The sequence below is a fragment of the Heterodontus francisci genome, chromosome 41, assembly GCF_036365525.1.
Source record: "Heterodontus francisci isolate sHetFra1 chromosome 41, sHetFra1.hap1, whole genome shotgun sequence".
Classification (NCBI taxonomy): Eukaryota; Metazoa; Chordata; class Chondrichthyes; order Heterodontiformes; family Heterodontidae; genus Heterodontus; species Heterodontus francisci.
Window position 1 is genome coordinate 8,466,673 of NC_090411.1, and position 12,897 is coordinate 8,479,569.

A 12,897-nucleotide genomic window follows, 5' to 3' on the forward strand; every position below is an offset into this window, starting at 1 on the left:
GCGCGTGGCATGCACGCGTGCTTTCCTTTCTGCTTGCAAGGCCCGGCAACAAAAGGAGCTCTGGCTCAAAGACCGCCCGCCGTCGCCTCTTTCGCCCTAGGCTCGCCCACCCGGCGGCTACTTTGAGGTAGAGGCCGCACGCCGGCCCTGACGCGCGCAGCAAACGCAGTTTTACGGCCATCGCTTCTCGGCCTTTTGGCTAAGATCAAGTGTAGTATCTGTTCCTATCAGTTTAATATCTGATACGTCCCCTATCTGGGGACCAAATATTAAATTGATTTTTGGGACAGGGAGATGGAACAGGGGCTTGCCCCGTCCACTCCATGCATCCACCTGGTATTGCAGTGTTTCCAGGAGCGGTGCAGCTTCCCCCCTCCATGGGGGCGAGACCCCTGCTGAAAAATAGAATTCGCAATAGTGACGGCGCTGCTGCTCGGCTGACTATGCTGCAGTTTTCCGTGGGCGCTACGCTGCCCCCTGTTGGATTGCCCAGCAGTTGCAGGCCGCCCTTTGCTGCCCGGCGCGCGCGTGTCTTTTTTCCCGCGCAATGCCTCGCGCAGAAGCGCAAGGAATGGCTGCGCGTGGCATGCACGCGTGCTTTCCTTTCTGCTTGCAAGGCCCGGCAACAAAAGGAGCTCTGGCTCAAAGACCGCCCGCCGTCGCCTCTTTCGCCCTAGGCTCGCCCACCCGGCGGCTACTTTGAGGTAGAGGCCGCACGCCGGGCCTGACGCGCGCAGCAAACGCAGTTTTACGGCCATCGCTTCTCGGCCTTTTGGCTAAGATCAAGTGTAGTATCTGTTCCTATCAGTTTAATATCTGATACGTCCCCTATCTGGGGACCAAATATTAAATTGATTTTTGGGACAGGGAGATGGAACAGGGGCTTGCCCCGTCCACTCCATGCATCCACCTGGTATTGCAGTGTTTCCAGGAGCAGTGCAGCTTCCCCCCTCCATGGGGGCGAGACACCTGCTGAAAAATAGAATTCGCAATACTGACGGCGCTGCTGCTCGGCTGACTTTGCTGCAGTTTTCCGTGGGCGCTACGCTGCCCCCTGTTGGATTGCCCCGCAGTTGCAGGCCGCCCTTTGCTGCCCAGCGCGCGCGTGTCTATTTTCCTGCGCAATGCCTCGCGCAGAAGCGCAAGGAATGGCTGCGCGTGGCATGCACGCGTGCTTTCCTTTCTGCTTGCAAGGCCCGGCAACAAAAGGAGCTCTGGCTCAAAGACCGCCCGCCGTCGCCTCTTTCGCCCGAGGCTCGCCCACCCGGCGGCTACTTTGAGGTAGAGGCCGCACGCCGGGCCTGACGCGCGCAGCAAATGCAGTTTTACGGCCATCGCTTCTCGGCCTTTTGGTTAAGATCAAGTGTAGTATCTGTTCTTATCAGTTTAATATCTGATACGTCCCCTATCTGGGGACCAAATATTAAATTGATTTTTGGGACAGGGAGATGGAACAGGGGCTTACCCCGTCCACTCCATGCACCTGGTATTGCAGTGTTTCCAGGAGCGGTGCAGCTTCCCCCCTCCATGGGGGCGAGACCCCTGCTGAAAAATAGAATTCGCAATAGTGACGGCGCTGCTGCTCGGCTGACTATGCTGCAGTTTTCCGTGGGCGCTACGCTGCCCCCTGTTGGATTGCCCAGCAGTTGCAGGCCGCCCTTTGCTGCCCGGCGCGCGCGTGTCTTTTTTCCTGCGCAATGCCTCGCGCAGAAGCGCGAGGAATGGCTGCGCGTGGCATGCACGCGTGCTTTCCTTTCTGCTTGCAAGGCCCGGCAACAAAAGGAGCTCTGGCTCAAAGACCGCCTGCTGTCGCCTCTTTCGCCCTAGGCTCGCCCACCCGGCGGCTACTTTGAGGTAGAGGCCGCACGCCGGGCCTGACGCGCGCAGCAAACGCAGTTTTACGGCCATCGCTTCTCGGCCTTTTGGCTAAGATCAAGTGTAGTATCTGTTCTTATCAGTTTAATATCTGATACGTCCCCTATCTGGGGACCAAATATTAAATTGATTTTTGGGACAGGGAGATGGAACAGGGGCTTACCCCGTCCACTCCATGCATCCACCTGGTATTGCAGTGTTTCCAGGAGCGGTGCAGCTTCCCCCCTCCATGGGGGCGAGACCCCTGCTGAAAAATAGAATTCGCAATAGTGACGGCGCTGCTGCTCGGCTGACTATGCTGCAGTTTTCCGTGGGCGCTACGCTGCCCCCTGTTGGATTGCCCAGCAGTTGCAGGCCGCCCTTTGCTGCCCGGCGCGCGCGTGTCTTTTTTCCTGCGCAATGCCTCGCGCAGAAGCGCGAGGAATGGCTGCGCGTGGCATGCACGCGTGCTTTCCTTTCTGCTTGCAAGGCCCGGCAACAAAAGGAGCTCTGGCTCAAAGACCGCCCGCTGTCGCCTCTTTCGCCCTAGGCTCGCCCACCCGGCGGCTACTTTGAGGTAGAGGCCGCACGCCGGGCCTGACGCGCGCAGCAAACGCAGTTTTACGGCCATCGCTTCTCGGCCTTTTGGCTAAGATCAAGTGTAGTATCTGTTCTTATCAGTTTAATATCTGATACGTCCCCTATCTGGGGACCAAATATTAAATTGATTTTTGGGACAGGGAGATGGAACAGGGGCTTACCCCGTCCACTCCATGCATCCACCTGGTATTGCAGTGTTTCCAGGAGCGGTGCAGCTTCCCCCCTCCATGGGGGCGAGACCCCTGCTGAAAAATAGAATTCGCAATAGTGACGGCGCTGCTGCTCGGCTGACTATGCTGCAGTTTTCCGTGGGCGCTACGCTGCCCCCTGTTGGATTGCCCCGCAGTTGCAGGCCGCCCTTTGCTGCCCAGCGCCCGCGTGTCTTTTTTCCTGCGCAATGCCTCGCGCAGAAGCGCCAGGAATGGCTGCGCGTGGCATGCACGCGTGCTTTCCTTTCTGCTTGCAAGGCCCGGCAACAAAAGGAGCTCTGGCTCAAAGACCGCCCGCCGTCGCCTCTTTCGCCCTAGGCTCGCCCACCCGGCGGCTACTTTGAGGTAGAGGCCGCACGCCGGGCCTGACGCGCGCAGCAAACGCAGTTTTACGGCCATCGCTTCTCGGCCTTTTGGCTAAGATCAAGTGTAGTATCTGTTCTTATCAGTTTAATATATGATACGTCCCCTATCTGGGGACCAAATATTAAATTGATTTTTGGGACAGGGAGATGGAACAGGGGCTTACCCCGTCCACTCCATGCATCCACCTGGTATTGCAGTGTTTCCAGGAGCGGTGCAGCTTCCCCCCTCCATGGGGGCGAGACCCCTGCTGAAAAATAGAATTCGCAATAGTGACGGCGCTGCTGCTCGGCTGACTATGCTGCAGTTTTCCGTGGGCGCTACGCTGCCCCCTGTTGGATTGCCCAGCAGTTGCAGGCCGCCCTTTGCTGCCCGGCGCGCGCGTGTCTTTTTTCCCGCGCAATGCCTCGCGCAGAAGCGCAAGGAATGGCTGCGCGTGGCATGCACGCGTGCTTTCCTTTCTGCTTGCAAGGCCCGGCAACAAAAGGAGCTCTGGCTCAAAGACCGCCCGCCGTCGCCTCTTTCGCCCTAGGCTCGCCCACCCGGCGGCTACTTTGAGGTAGAGGCCGCACGCCGGGCCTGACGCGCGCAGCAAACGCAGTTTTACGGCCATCGCTTCTCGGCCTTTTGGCTAAGATCAAGTGTAGTATCTGTTCCTATCAGTTTAATATCTGATACGTCCCCTATCTGGGGACCAAATATTAAATTGATTTTTGGGACAGGGAGATGGAACAGGGGCTTGCCCCGTCCACTCCATGCATCCACCTGGTATTGCAGTGTTTCCAGGAGCAGTGCGGCTTCCCCCCTCCATGGGGGCGAGACACCTGCTGAAAAATAGAATTCGCAATACTGACGGCGCTGCTGCTCGGCTGACTTTGCTGCAGTTTTCCGTGGGCGCTACGCTGCCCCCTGTTGGATTGCCCCGCAGTTGCAGGCCGCCCTTTGCTGCCCAGCGCGCGCGTGTCTATTTTCCTGCGCAATGCCTCGCGCAGAAGCGCAAGGAATGGCTGCGCGTGGCATGCACGCGTGCTTTCCTTTCTGCTTGCAAGGCCCGGCAACAAAAGGAGCTCTGGCTCAAAGACCGCCTGCTGTCGCCTCTTTCGCCCTAGGCTCGCCCACCCGGCGGCTACTTTGAGGTAGAGGCCGCACGCCGGGCCTGACGCGCGCAGCAAACGCAGTTTTACGGCCATCGCTTCTCGGCCTTTTGGCTAAGATCAAGTGTAGTATCTGTTCTTATCAGTTTAATATCTGATACGTCCCCTATCTGGGGACCAAATATTAAATTGATTTTTGGGACAGGGAGATGGAACAGGGGCTTACCCCGTCCACTCCATGCATCCACCTGGTATTGCAGTGTTTCCAGGAGCGGTGCAGCTTCCCCCCTCCATGGGGGCGAGACCCCTGCTGAAAAATAGAATTCGCAATAGTGACGGCGCTGCTGCTCGGCTGACTATGCTGCAGTTTTCCGTGGGCGCTACGCTGCCCCCTGTTGGATTGCCCAGCAGTTGCAGGCCGCCCTTTGCTGCCCGGCGCGCGCGTGTCTTTTTTCCTGCGCAATGCCTCGCGCAGAAGCGCGAGGAATGGCTGCGCGTGGCATGCACGCGTGCTTTCCTTTCTGCTTGCAAGGCCCGGCAACAAAAGGAGCTCTGGCTCAAAGACCGCCCGCTGTCGCCTCTTTCGCCCTAGGCTCGCCCACCCGGCGGCTACTTTGAGGTAGAGGCCGCACGCCGGGCCTGACGCGCGCAGCAAACGCAGTTTTACGGCCATCGCTTCTCGGCCTTTTGGCTAAGATCAAGTGTAGTATCTGTTCTTATCAGTTTAATATCTGATACGTCCCCTATCTGGGGACCAAATATTAAATTGATTTTTGGGACAGGGAGATGGAACAGGGGCTTACCCCGTCCACTCCATGCATCCACCTGGTATTGCAGTGTTTCCAGGAGCGGTGCAGCTTCCCCCCTCCATGGGGGCGAGACCCCTGCTGAAAAATAGAATTCGCAATAGTGACGGCGCTGCTGCTCGGCTGACTATGCTGCAGTTTTCCGTGGGCGCTACGCTGCCCCCTGTTGGATTGCCCCGCAGTTGCAGGCCGCCCTTTGCTGCCCAGCGCCCGCGTGTCTTTTTTCCTGCGCAATGCCTCGCGCAGAAGCGCCAGGAATGGCTGCGCGTGGCATGCACGCGTGCTTTCCTTTCTGCTTGCAAGGCCCGGCAACAAAAGGAGCTCTGGCTCAAAGACCGCCCGCCGTCGCCTCTTTCGCCCTAGGCTCGCCCACCCGGCGGCTACTTTGAGGTAGAGGCCGCACGCCGGGCCTGACGCGCGCAGCAAACGCAGTTTTACGGCCATCGCTTCTCGGCCTTTTGGCTAAGATCAAGTGTAGTATCTGTTCTTATCAGTTTAATATATGATACGTCCCCTATCTGGGGACCAAATATTAAATTGATTTTTGGGACAGGGAGATGGAACAGGGGCTTACCCCGTCCACTCCATGCATCCACCTGGTATTGCAGTGTTTCCAGGAGCGGTGCAGCTTCCCCCCTCCATGGGGGCGAGACCCCTGCTGAAAAATAGAATTCGCAATAGTGACGGCGCTGCTGCTCGGCTGACTATGCTGCAGTTTTCCGTGGGCGCTACGCTGCCCCCTGTTGGATTGCCCAGCAGTTGCAGGCCGCCCTTTGCTGCCCGGCGCGCGCGTGTCTTTTTTCCTGCGCAATGCCTCGCGCAGAAGCGCAAGGAATGGCTGCGCGTGGCATGCACGCGTGCTTTCCTTTCTGCTTGCAAGGCCCGGCAACAAAAGGAGCTCTGGCTCAAAGACCGCCCGCCGTCGCCTCTTTCGCCCTAGGCTCGCCCACCCGGCGGCTACTTTGAGGTAGAGGCCGCACGCCGGGCCTGACGCGCGCAGCAAACGCAGTTTTACGGCCATCGCTTCTCGGCCTTTTGGCTAAGATCAAGTGTAGTATCTGTTCTTATCAGTTTAATATCTGATACGTCCCCTATCTGGGGACCAAATATTAAATTGATTTTTGGGACAGGGAGATGGAACAGGGGCTTGCCCCGTCCACTCCATGCATCCACCTGGTATTGCAGTGTTTCCAGGAGCAGTGCAGCTTCCCCCCTCCATGGGGGCGAGACCCCTGCTGAAAAATAGAATTCGCAATACTGACGGCGCTGCTGCTCGGCTGACTTTGCTGCAGTTTTCCGTGGGCGCTACGCTGCCCCCTGTTGGATTGCCCCGCAGTTGCAGGCCGCCCTTTGCTGCCCAGCGCGCGCGTGTCTTTTTTCCTGCGCAATGCCTCGCGCAGAAGCGCGAGGAATGGCTGCGCGTGGCATGCACGCGTGGCATGCACGCGTGCTTTCCTTTCTGCTTGCAAGGCCCGGCAACAAAAGGAGCTCTGGCTCAAAGACCGCCCGCCGTCGCCTCTTTCGCCCTAGGCTCGCCCACCCGGCGGCTACTTTGAGGTAGAGGCCGCACGCCGGCCCTGACGCGCGCAGCAAACGCAGTTTTACGGCCATCGCTTCTCGGCCTTTTGGCTAAGATCAAGTGTAGTATCTGTTCCTATCAGTTTAATATCTGATACGTCCCCTATCTGGGGACCAAATATTAAATTGATTTTTGGGACAGGGAGATGGAACAGGGGCTTGCCCCGTCCACTCCATGCATCCACCTGGTATTGCAGTGTTTCCAGGAGCAGTGCAGCTTCCCCCCTCCATGGGGGCGAGACACCTGCTGAAAAATAGAATTCGCAATACTGACGGCGCTGCTGCTCGGCTGACTTTGCTGCAGTTTTCCGTGGGCACTACGCTGCCCCCTGTTGGATTGCCCCGCAGTTGCAGGCCGCCCTTTGCTGCCCAGCGCGCGCGTGTCTTTTTTCCTGCGCAATGCCTCGCGCAGAAGCGCAAGGAATGGCTGCGCGTGGCATGCACGCGTGCTTTCCTTTCTGCTTGCAAGGCCCGGCAACAAAAGGAGCTCTGGCTCAAAGACCGCCCGCCGTCGCCTCTTTCGCCCTAGGCTCGCCCACCCGGCGGCTACTTTGAGGTAGAGGCCGCACGCCGGCCCTGACGCGCGCAGCAAACGCAGTTTTACGGCCATCGCTTCTCGGCCTTTTGGCTAAGATCAAGTGTAGTATCTGTTCTTATCAGTTTAATGTATGATACGTCCCCTATCTGGGGACCAAATATTAAATTGATTTTTGGGACAGGGAGATGGAACAGGGGCTTGCCCCGTCCACTCCATGCATCCACCTGGTATTGCAGTGTTTCCAGGAGCGGTGCAGCTTCTCCCCTCCATGGGGGCGAGACCCCTGCTGAAAAATAGAATTCGCAATAGTAACGGCACTGCTGCTCGGCTGACTTTGCTGCAGTTTTCCGTGGGCGCTACGCTGCCCCCTGTTGGATTGCCCCGCAGTTGCAGGCCGCCCTTTGCTGCCCAGCGCGCGCGTGTCTTTTTTCCTGAGCAATGCCTCGCGCAGAAGCGCAAGGAATGGCTGCGCGTGGCGTGCACGCGTGCTTTCCTTTCTGCTTGCAAGGCCCGGCAACAAAAGGAGCTCTGGCTCAAAGACCGCCCGCCGTCGCCTCTTTTGCCCTAGGCTCGCCCGCCCGGCGGCTACTTTGACGTAGAGGCCGCACGCCGGGCCTGACGCGCGCAGCAAACGCAGTTTTACGGCCATCGCTTCTCGGCCTTTTGGCTAAGATCAAGCGTAGTATCTGTTCTTATCAGTGCTTATTTGATTGAGAAGAGACCATGATCATTGCCTTTTGATCCTGGGGAAGCTTTGAGTGAAATGGCTATAACCAATTTTCGAGTTTCGGGCCAGGGAGTGCGCAACACCGTTCGGGTGGTCGTGAAGGACAAGGAAGGAGATGCACCGGTCGATCGCACCTTCTTCATCAAGAAAATTCTCTTCGATTGCTGCGGATTTCAAGCGACGGATGTCTTCTGCCTGCAGGATTTCCCCAGCAGTGGATACTTCGACGTGACGTTCCGGAACGTGGCGGGATGCATCAAGTTCCTGAAGGCGTTCAAGGAGAAAGGGGACCGGGCTCCACTGTCGATCCTCACAGCGGAGCCGCTCTTCACGCTTCCGTCACAACGGGACCGGGTGGTGACGATTCACCTCTACAACCCCCATGTTCCGGTGGTGGATGTACTCACCTTTCTCGCCAGGTACGTCGAGGTGGCCGGCAGCAGCACTGATGTCAAGGACCCCTTTGGGATCTGGACTAGCAAGCGGCAGGTCAAGGTGACCTTGAAGGTAGATCCCAGTGGAGCCATCATCCACCCTCCCTCCAGCTTCGCTATCGGGGGAAGTCGAGGCTTCTTGGTCTACGCTGGGCAGCCCAGAGTTTGTCGCACCTGTGGCAAATCTGGTCACATGGCAGCCAACTGCAGCACGGTTGTTTGCAAGAACTGCAAGGAGGAAGGCCATCAGACCAAGGACTGTAAGCAGACTAAGTGTTGCAACTTGTGCGGTGCGGCAGGCCATCTCTACAAGACCTGCCCCAAACGTTGTCTCAGCTATGCTCAGGCGGCAAGGTCCAAGGAATGGCCGGGCGAAGGTTCGACGAAGGCGTCCGCTGTTCGAAAGGAGACCAGCAACCTTCTCCGCAGTGAGGAACTTCAACCTGAGAAGGAAGGGGAGGCGGCTGAAACCAACGACCCAGCACCTACCCAGCGCCCGGAAACCCCTCCTCCACAGACAGAATCAATGGAGGAGGAGGCAGCAGATGGACAAACAGGTCAGTGGCAAGTGGTCCAGAGGAAAACCACAAAGAAAAAACATCCCAAAGCCACCACCCAAACCAGTGGCAAGAGGAGGCTTTCATCTGAATCAGACTGCAACAACTCCTCTTCACTGGACGGGGAAATGCTGGAACGACAGCCCCTTCAAAAGAGGCGGCAGAACTCCGAGATGGATGATCAAGCATCCCAGCCCCCGGGCACTGGAAGCTGTGATGGGTCCGGCGTGCCCCAACCCCAATTCCCCACACGTAACGACGTGGCCAACGCATCTCAGCTCCGGGACACCGGGAGCAAAGACACGTCTGGCGCACCTGAGCTCCGGGAGACCGGGAGCTGTGATGTTTTCGAGGAGGAACAGATGGAAGCAGCTGAGGACAACCCAATCCTCTCTGCCTACAAGACCCCCCCGATGTCACCCGAGCGGCACAAACCCTGCAGGAAAAATCAGGAGGGGTTTCTGAGCCCAACCAACGTGAAACTGCTTGCGCATACGATGGGTATGCAGGAACATCCCGAAGGGGAAGGACTGGGACTAGCGAGGACAAATGGTATGGGAAGCAACAACTAATTTTTAGTAAAAAATGGGTGTAAGAATTGCTTCCATTAATGTGCGTAGCATTAAATCGACTACGCGATGTGTTTCAACCTTGGATTACCTTGCCAAGGTCAAAGCTGACCTACTGTTTCTGCAGGAGTGTGGAATACCACACCTCAGCACCTACAGGCAGTGGTCGCGATGGTGGTCCCACGGGCCATCGATCTGGTCGGGGGGTAATGACTGCCGTTCCTCCGGCCTGGGTATTCTGCTGCGGGGAGGTAACTTCACCATCTCCGAAGTTAAGGAGGTGGTGGGCGGCCGCCTCCTCGTAGCAGACGTGATGTACAACAACGCTCCGCTCCGGTTGATCAACGTGTACGCCCCGGTACAACGCAGCGAGCGGCTGACCGTCTTCCAGCAGCTCCCACTGCTGCTGGCGACGTCCAGACCGGTCATCCTAGGCGGTGACTTCAACTGCATCATCGATGCGGCTGGACGATCCGGCAGTGACGACAGCAAACTGGACGCTACGTCCAGATTCCTAATAGAAACAGTTCAGGATGCCAAACTGCACGACGTCTTCAGCAAACCTGCAGACGGAGCGCAGCGCAGATACACATGGTCAAGATCGGACGGGTCTGCCCGTTCCAGGATTGACTTCCTGTTTGTGTCCCGTGCTGTCACGGTCGGATCCACCGACGTCAAGCCGGTGTTCTTCTCCGACCACTGCCTCTTACTGGCCGACTGTCACTTACAGGACGACCAGCGGGTTGGCAGAGGGACGTGGAAGCTCAATGCGACACTGCTGACCCCAGAGAACGTTGAGGAACTCAAAAGGGATTACAATGGTTGGAGGACCGTGAAACCCCTCTTTGAGTCTCCAGTTCACTGGTGGGAAGCGATTAAGGAGAACATCAAGAGGTTCTTCATCCACAAAGGTGTTCAGAAGGCGAGAGAGAGACAGAGGGAACTGTCCCGACTCCAGAAAATTATGCAAAATCTACTCCGGTTGCAGTCAATGGGGGTCGAGGTCAAGGAGGACCTCCAAGAGGTGAAGAGCCAGCAGGCCTCGCTCTTTGCCAAGGAGGCCTCCAAGATCATCTTCCGGTCCAGAGTCCGCTCCATCGAGCAGGATGAGACGTGCTCGCGTTACTTCTTCCAAAAGGTACACAGAGAGAGCTCTGTTATCAGCAGCCTGAAGGAAGAAGATGGCTCGGTAACGTCTTCGCAGTCCGACATACTAAGGATCAGCAAATCCTTTTATGCTGGGTTGTATGACGCGAAGCCCACAGACAGCAGAGCCTCCCAGTCCTTCCTGTCATCTATCACAGAGGTCTTAGATGACAGCAGGAGGGAGGGACTGGACAAGCCGCTAACTCTGGACGAGCTGACAAAGGCCGTCGAGTCTTTCGAGGCGAGTAAAACTCCCGGGAGCGACGGCTTACCGGTCGAGTTGTACTCGGCCCTGTGGGACTGGGTCGGCCCGGACCTGCTGGAAGTATACGAGAGTATGCTCCTGGCCGGTAGCATGTCAGAATCCATGAGAAAAGGCATCATCACCCTCATTTACAAGCAGAAGGGGGAGAGGGTAGAAATCAGAAATTGGCGGCCCATCTCACTGCTTAATGTTGATTACAAGATTCTGTCCAAAGTCATAGCCAGTCGAGTCAAGTCTGCTCTGGAGCTGGTGATTCACCCCGATCAGACCTGTACTGTACCCGGCAGGAAGATCTCTGATAGCCTCGCGCTACTCAGGGATACGATCGCCTACGTACGGGACAGGAGGGTGGACACCTGCCTCATCAGCCTGGACCAGGAGAAGGCCTTTGACAGGATATCGCACACCTACATGATGGACGTGCTTTCCAAAATGGGGTTTGGGGAGGGAATCTGCAATTGGATCCAACTGCTCTACACAAACATCAGTAGCGCAGTGTCAATCAACGGGTGGGAATCTGAAAGTTTCCCGATCAAATCTGGAGTCAGACAGGGCTGTCCTCTGTCCCCGGTCTTGTTTGTTTGCTGTATTGAACCCTTTGCTGAGTCTATTAGGAAGGATGCGAGCATAAGAGGGGTGACAATCCCAGGCAGCGGAGGCACTCAGGTCAAAACCTCCCTGTACATGGATGACGTCGCCGTCTTCTGCTCGGATCCGCTGTCCGTGCGCAGACTGATGAGCATCTGCGACCAGTTCGAACTGGCCTCGGGAGCCAAAGTTAACCACGGCAAGAGCGAGGCCATGTTCTTTGGGAACTGGGCTGACCGATCCTTTGTCCCCTTCACCGTCAGGTCAGATTACCTGAAGGTGCTGGGGATATGGTTCGGAAGGGCCGGGGCGTGCACCAAAACATGGGAGGAGCGAGTAGCCAAGGTACGACAAAAGTTGGGCATGTGGGGGCAGCGATCTCTCTCCATTGTGGGTAAGAACCTGGTCATCAGGTGCGAGGCGCTCACGTTGTTGCTCTACGTGGCGCAGGTCTGGCCCATACCCCACTCCTGCGCCGTGGCAGTCACCCGAGCCATTTTCCGCTTCGTCTGGGGATCTAAAATGGACCGGGTCCGGAGGGACACGATGTTCAAATCTCTGGACATGGGCGGGAAAAATGTACCCAACGTGGCCCTCATCCTGATGACCACCTTCGTGTGCGGCTGCATCAAGCTATGTGTAGATTCCCAGTACGCAAACTCCAAGTGTCACTACGTGCTGAGGTTCTATCTGTCCCCGGTGTTGCGAAGGATGGGCCTGGTCACATTGCCGCGGAACGCTCCGTGCAGTTGGGACGTGCCGTACCACCTATCCTTCGTGGAGCAGTTTCTGCGGAAAAACACCTTTGACCACCGGTCCATCAGGCAGTGGTCTGCACGGAATGTCCTCAAGGCCCTACGGGAAAAGGAAACGGTGGATCCTGTCGGATGGTTCCCCGAGCAGACCGTCAAAGTCATTTGGCGGAATGCCTCATCACCAGAACTTTCAAACAAGCACCAAGACGTAGCTTGGCTGGTGGTGAGAAGGGCCCTCCCCGTCAGATCCTTCATGCACACCCGAAGTCTCGCCCCCTCCGCACAGTGCCCCCGCGTTGGCTGTGGTGGGGAAGAGACGGTCGCCCACCTCCTCCTGGAATGTGCCTTTGCAAAGCAGGTGTGGAAAGAGATGCAGTGGTTTTTGTCAAGGTTCATCCCAAGCAGCTCTGTAACACAGGAGTCTGTGCTCTACGGGCTGTTCCCAGGGACGCACACCGAGACAAACATCAACTGCTGCTGGAGGACTATCAATTCGGTGAAAGACGCCCTTTGGTCTGCCCGAAACTTGCTGGTCTTCCAGCGCAAAGAGTTGTCCACCACCGAATGTTGCAGACTGGCACATTCCAAGGTCCAGGACTACGTGCTGAGGGACGCACTAAAGCTTGGGGCAGCCGCAGCAAAGGCTCAATGGGGAAAGACCACAGTGTAAGGTTCCCCCACCAAGCTAGACTGAGGGGCTGGATCCATGGGAAACCCCTCGAACTGTATCGTTAATATTCTGAATTGCTGTAAATGTAAAACTGTAATTGACATGACAATTGAGAAACGGAAGGGTTGGGAAGAAACTCATGAC

At 57.1% G+C, this 12,897-nt stretch overlaps 13 non-coding genes and 1 pseudogene across 13 annotated transcripts; all 14 read left to right on the top strand.

The window, feature by feature from the left end:
• The first annotated feature begins 179 nt into the window (after positions 1 to 179).
• LOC137353854 (U2 spliceosomal RNA) lies at positions 180 to 370 on the top strand. Its single transcript, XR_010970006.1, has one exon. It is a non-coding gene; the product is annotated as a U2 spliceosomal RNA (small nuclear RNA).
• A 386-nt stretch (positions 371 to 756) lies between these two features.
• Positions 757 to 947, top strand: LOC137354052 (U2 spliceosomal RNA). Its single transcript, XR_010970201.1, has one exon. It is a non-coding gene; the product is annotated as a U2 spliceosomal RNA (small nuclear RNA).
• Positions 948 to 1,333: 386 nt separating this feature from the next.
• LOC137354135 (U2 spliceosomal RNA) lies at positions 1,334 to 1,520 on the top strand. Its single transcript, XR_010970284.1, has one exon. It is a non-coding gene; the product is annotated as a U2 spliceosomal RNA (small nuclear RNA).
• Positions 1,521 to 1,906: 386 nt separating this feature from the next.
• LOC137353942 (U2 spliceosomal RNA) lies at positions 1,907 to 2,097 on the top strand. The gene has a single exon (XR_010970092.1). It is a non-coding gene; the product is annotated as a U2 spliceosomal RNA (small nuclear RNA).
• Positions 2,098 to 2,483: 386 nt separating this feature from the next.
• LOC137353943 (U2 spliceosomal RNA) lies at positions 2,484 to 2,674 on the top strand. The gene has a single exon (XR_010970093.1). It is a non-coding gene; the product is annotated as a U2 spliceosomal RNA (small nuclear RNA).
• Positions 2,675 to 3,060: 386 nt separating this feature from the next.
• Positions 3,061 to 3,251, top strand: LOC137354114 (U2 spliceosomal RNA). Its single transcript, XR_010970263.1, has one exon. It is a non-coding gene; the product is annotated as a U2 spliceosomal RNA (small nuclear RNA).
• Positions 3,252 to 3,637: 386 nt separating this feature from the next.
• LOC137354095 (U2 spliceosomal RNA) lies at positions 3,638 to 3,828 on the top strand. Its single transcript, XR_010970244.1, has one exon. It is a non-coding gene; the product is annotated as a U2 spliceosomal RNA (small nuclear RNA).
• Positions 3,829 to 4,214: 386 nt separating this feature from the next.
• Positions 4,215 to 4,405, top strand: LOC137353944 (U2 spliceosomal RNA). The gene has a single exon (XR_010970094.1). It is a non-coding gene; the product is annotated as a U2 spliceosomal RNA (small nuclear RNA).
• Positions 4,406 to 4,791: 386 nt separating this feature from the next.
• LOC137353945 (U2 spliceosomal RNA) lies at positions 4,792 to 4,982 on the top strand. Its single transcript, XR_010970095.1, has one exon. It is a non-coding gene; the product is annotated as a U2 spliceosomal RNA (small nuclear RNA).
• Positions 4,983 to 5,368: 386 nt separating this feature from the next.
• LOC137354116 (U2 spliceosomal RNA) lies at positions 5,369 to 5,559 on the top strand. The gene has a single exon (XR_010970265.1). It is a non-coding gene; the product is annotated as a U2 spliceosomal RNA (small nuclear RNA).
• Positions 5,560 to 5,945: 386 nt separating this feature from the next.
• On the top strand, positions 5,946 to 6,136 carry LOC137353793 (U2 spliceosomal RNA). Its single transcript, XR_010969945.1, has one exon. It is a non-coding gene; the product is annotated as a U2 spliceosomal RNA (small nuclear RNA).
• Positions 6,137 to 6,535: 399 nt separating this feature from the next.
• LOC137354053 (U2 spliceosomal RNA) lies at positions 6,536 to 6,726 on the top strand. Its single transcript, XR_010970202.1, has one exon. It is a non-coding gene; the product is annotated as a U2 spliceosomal RNA (small nuclear RNA).
• Positions 6,727 to 7,112: 386 nt separating this feature from the next.
• On the top strand, positions 7,113 to 7,303 carry LOC137354080 (U2 spliceosomal RNA). The gene has a single exon (XR_010970229.1). It is a non-coding gene; the product is annotated as a U2 spliceosomal RNA (small nuclear RNA).
• Positions 7,304 to 7,689: 386 nt separating this feature from the next.
• On the top strand, positions 7,690 to 7,798 carry LOC137354747 (U2 spliceosomal RNA; annotated as a pseudogene).
• Positions 7,799 to 12,897: the final 5,099 nt, after the last annotated feature.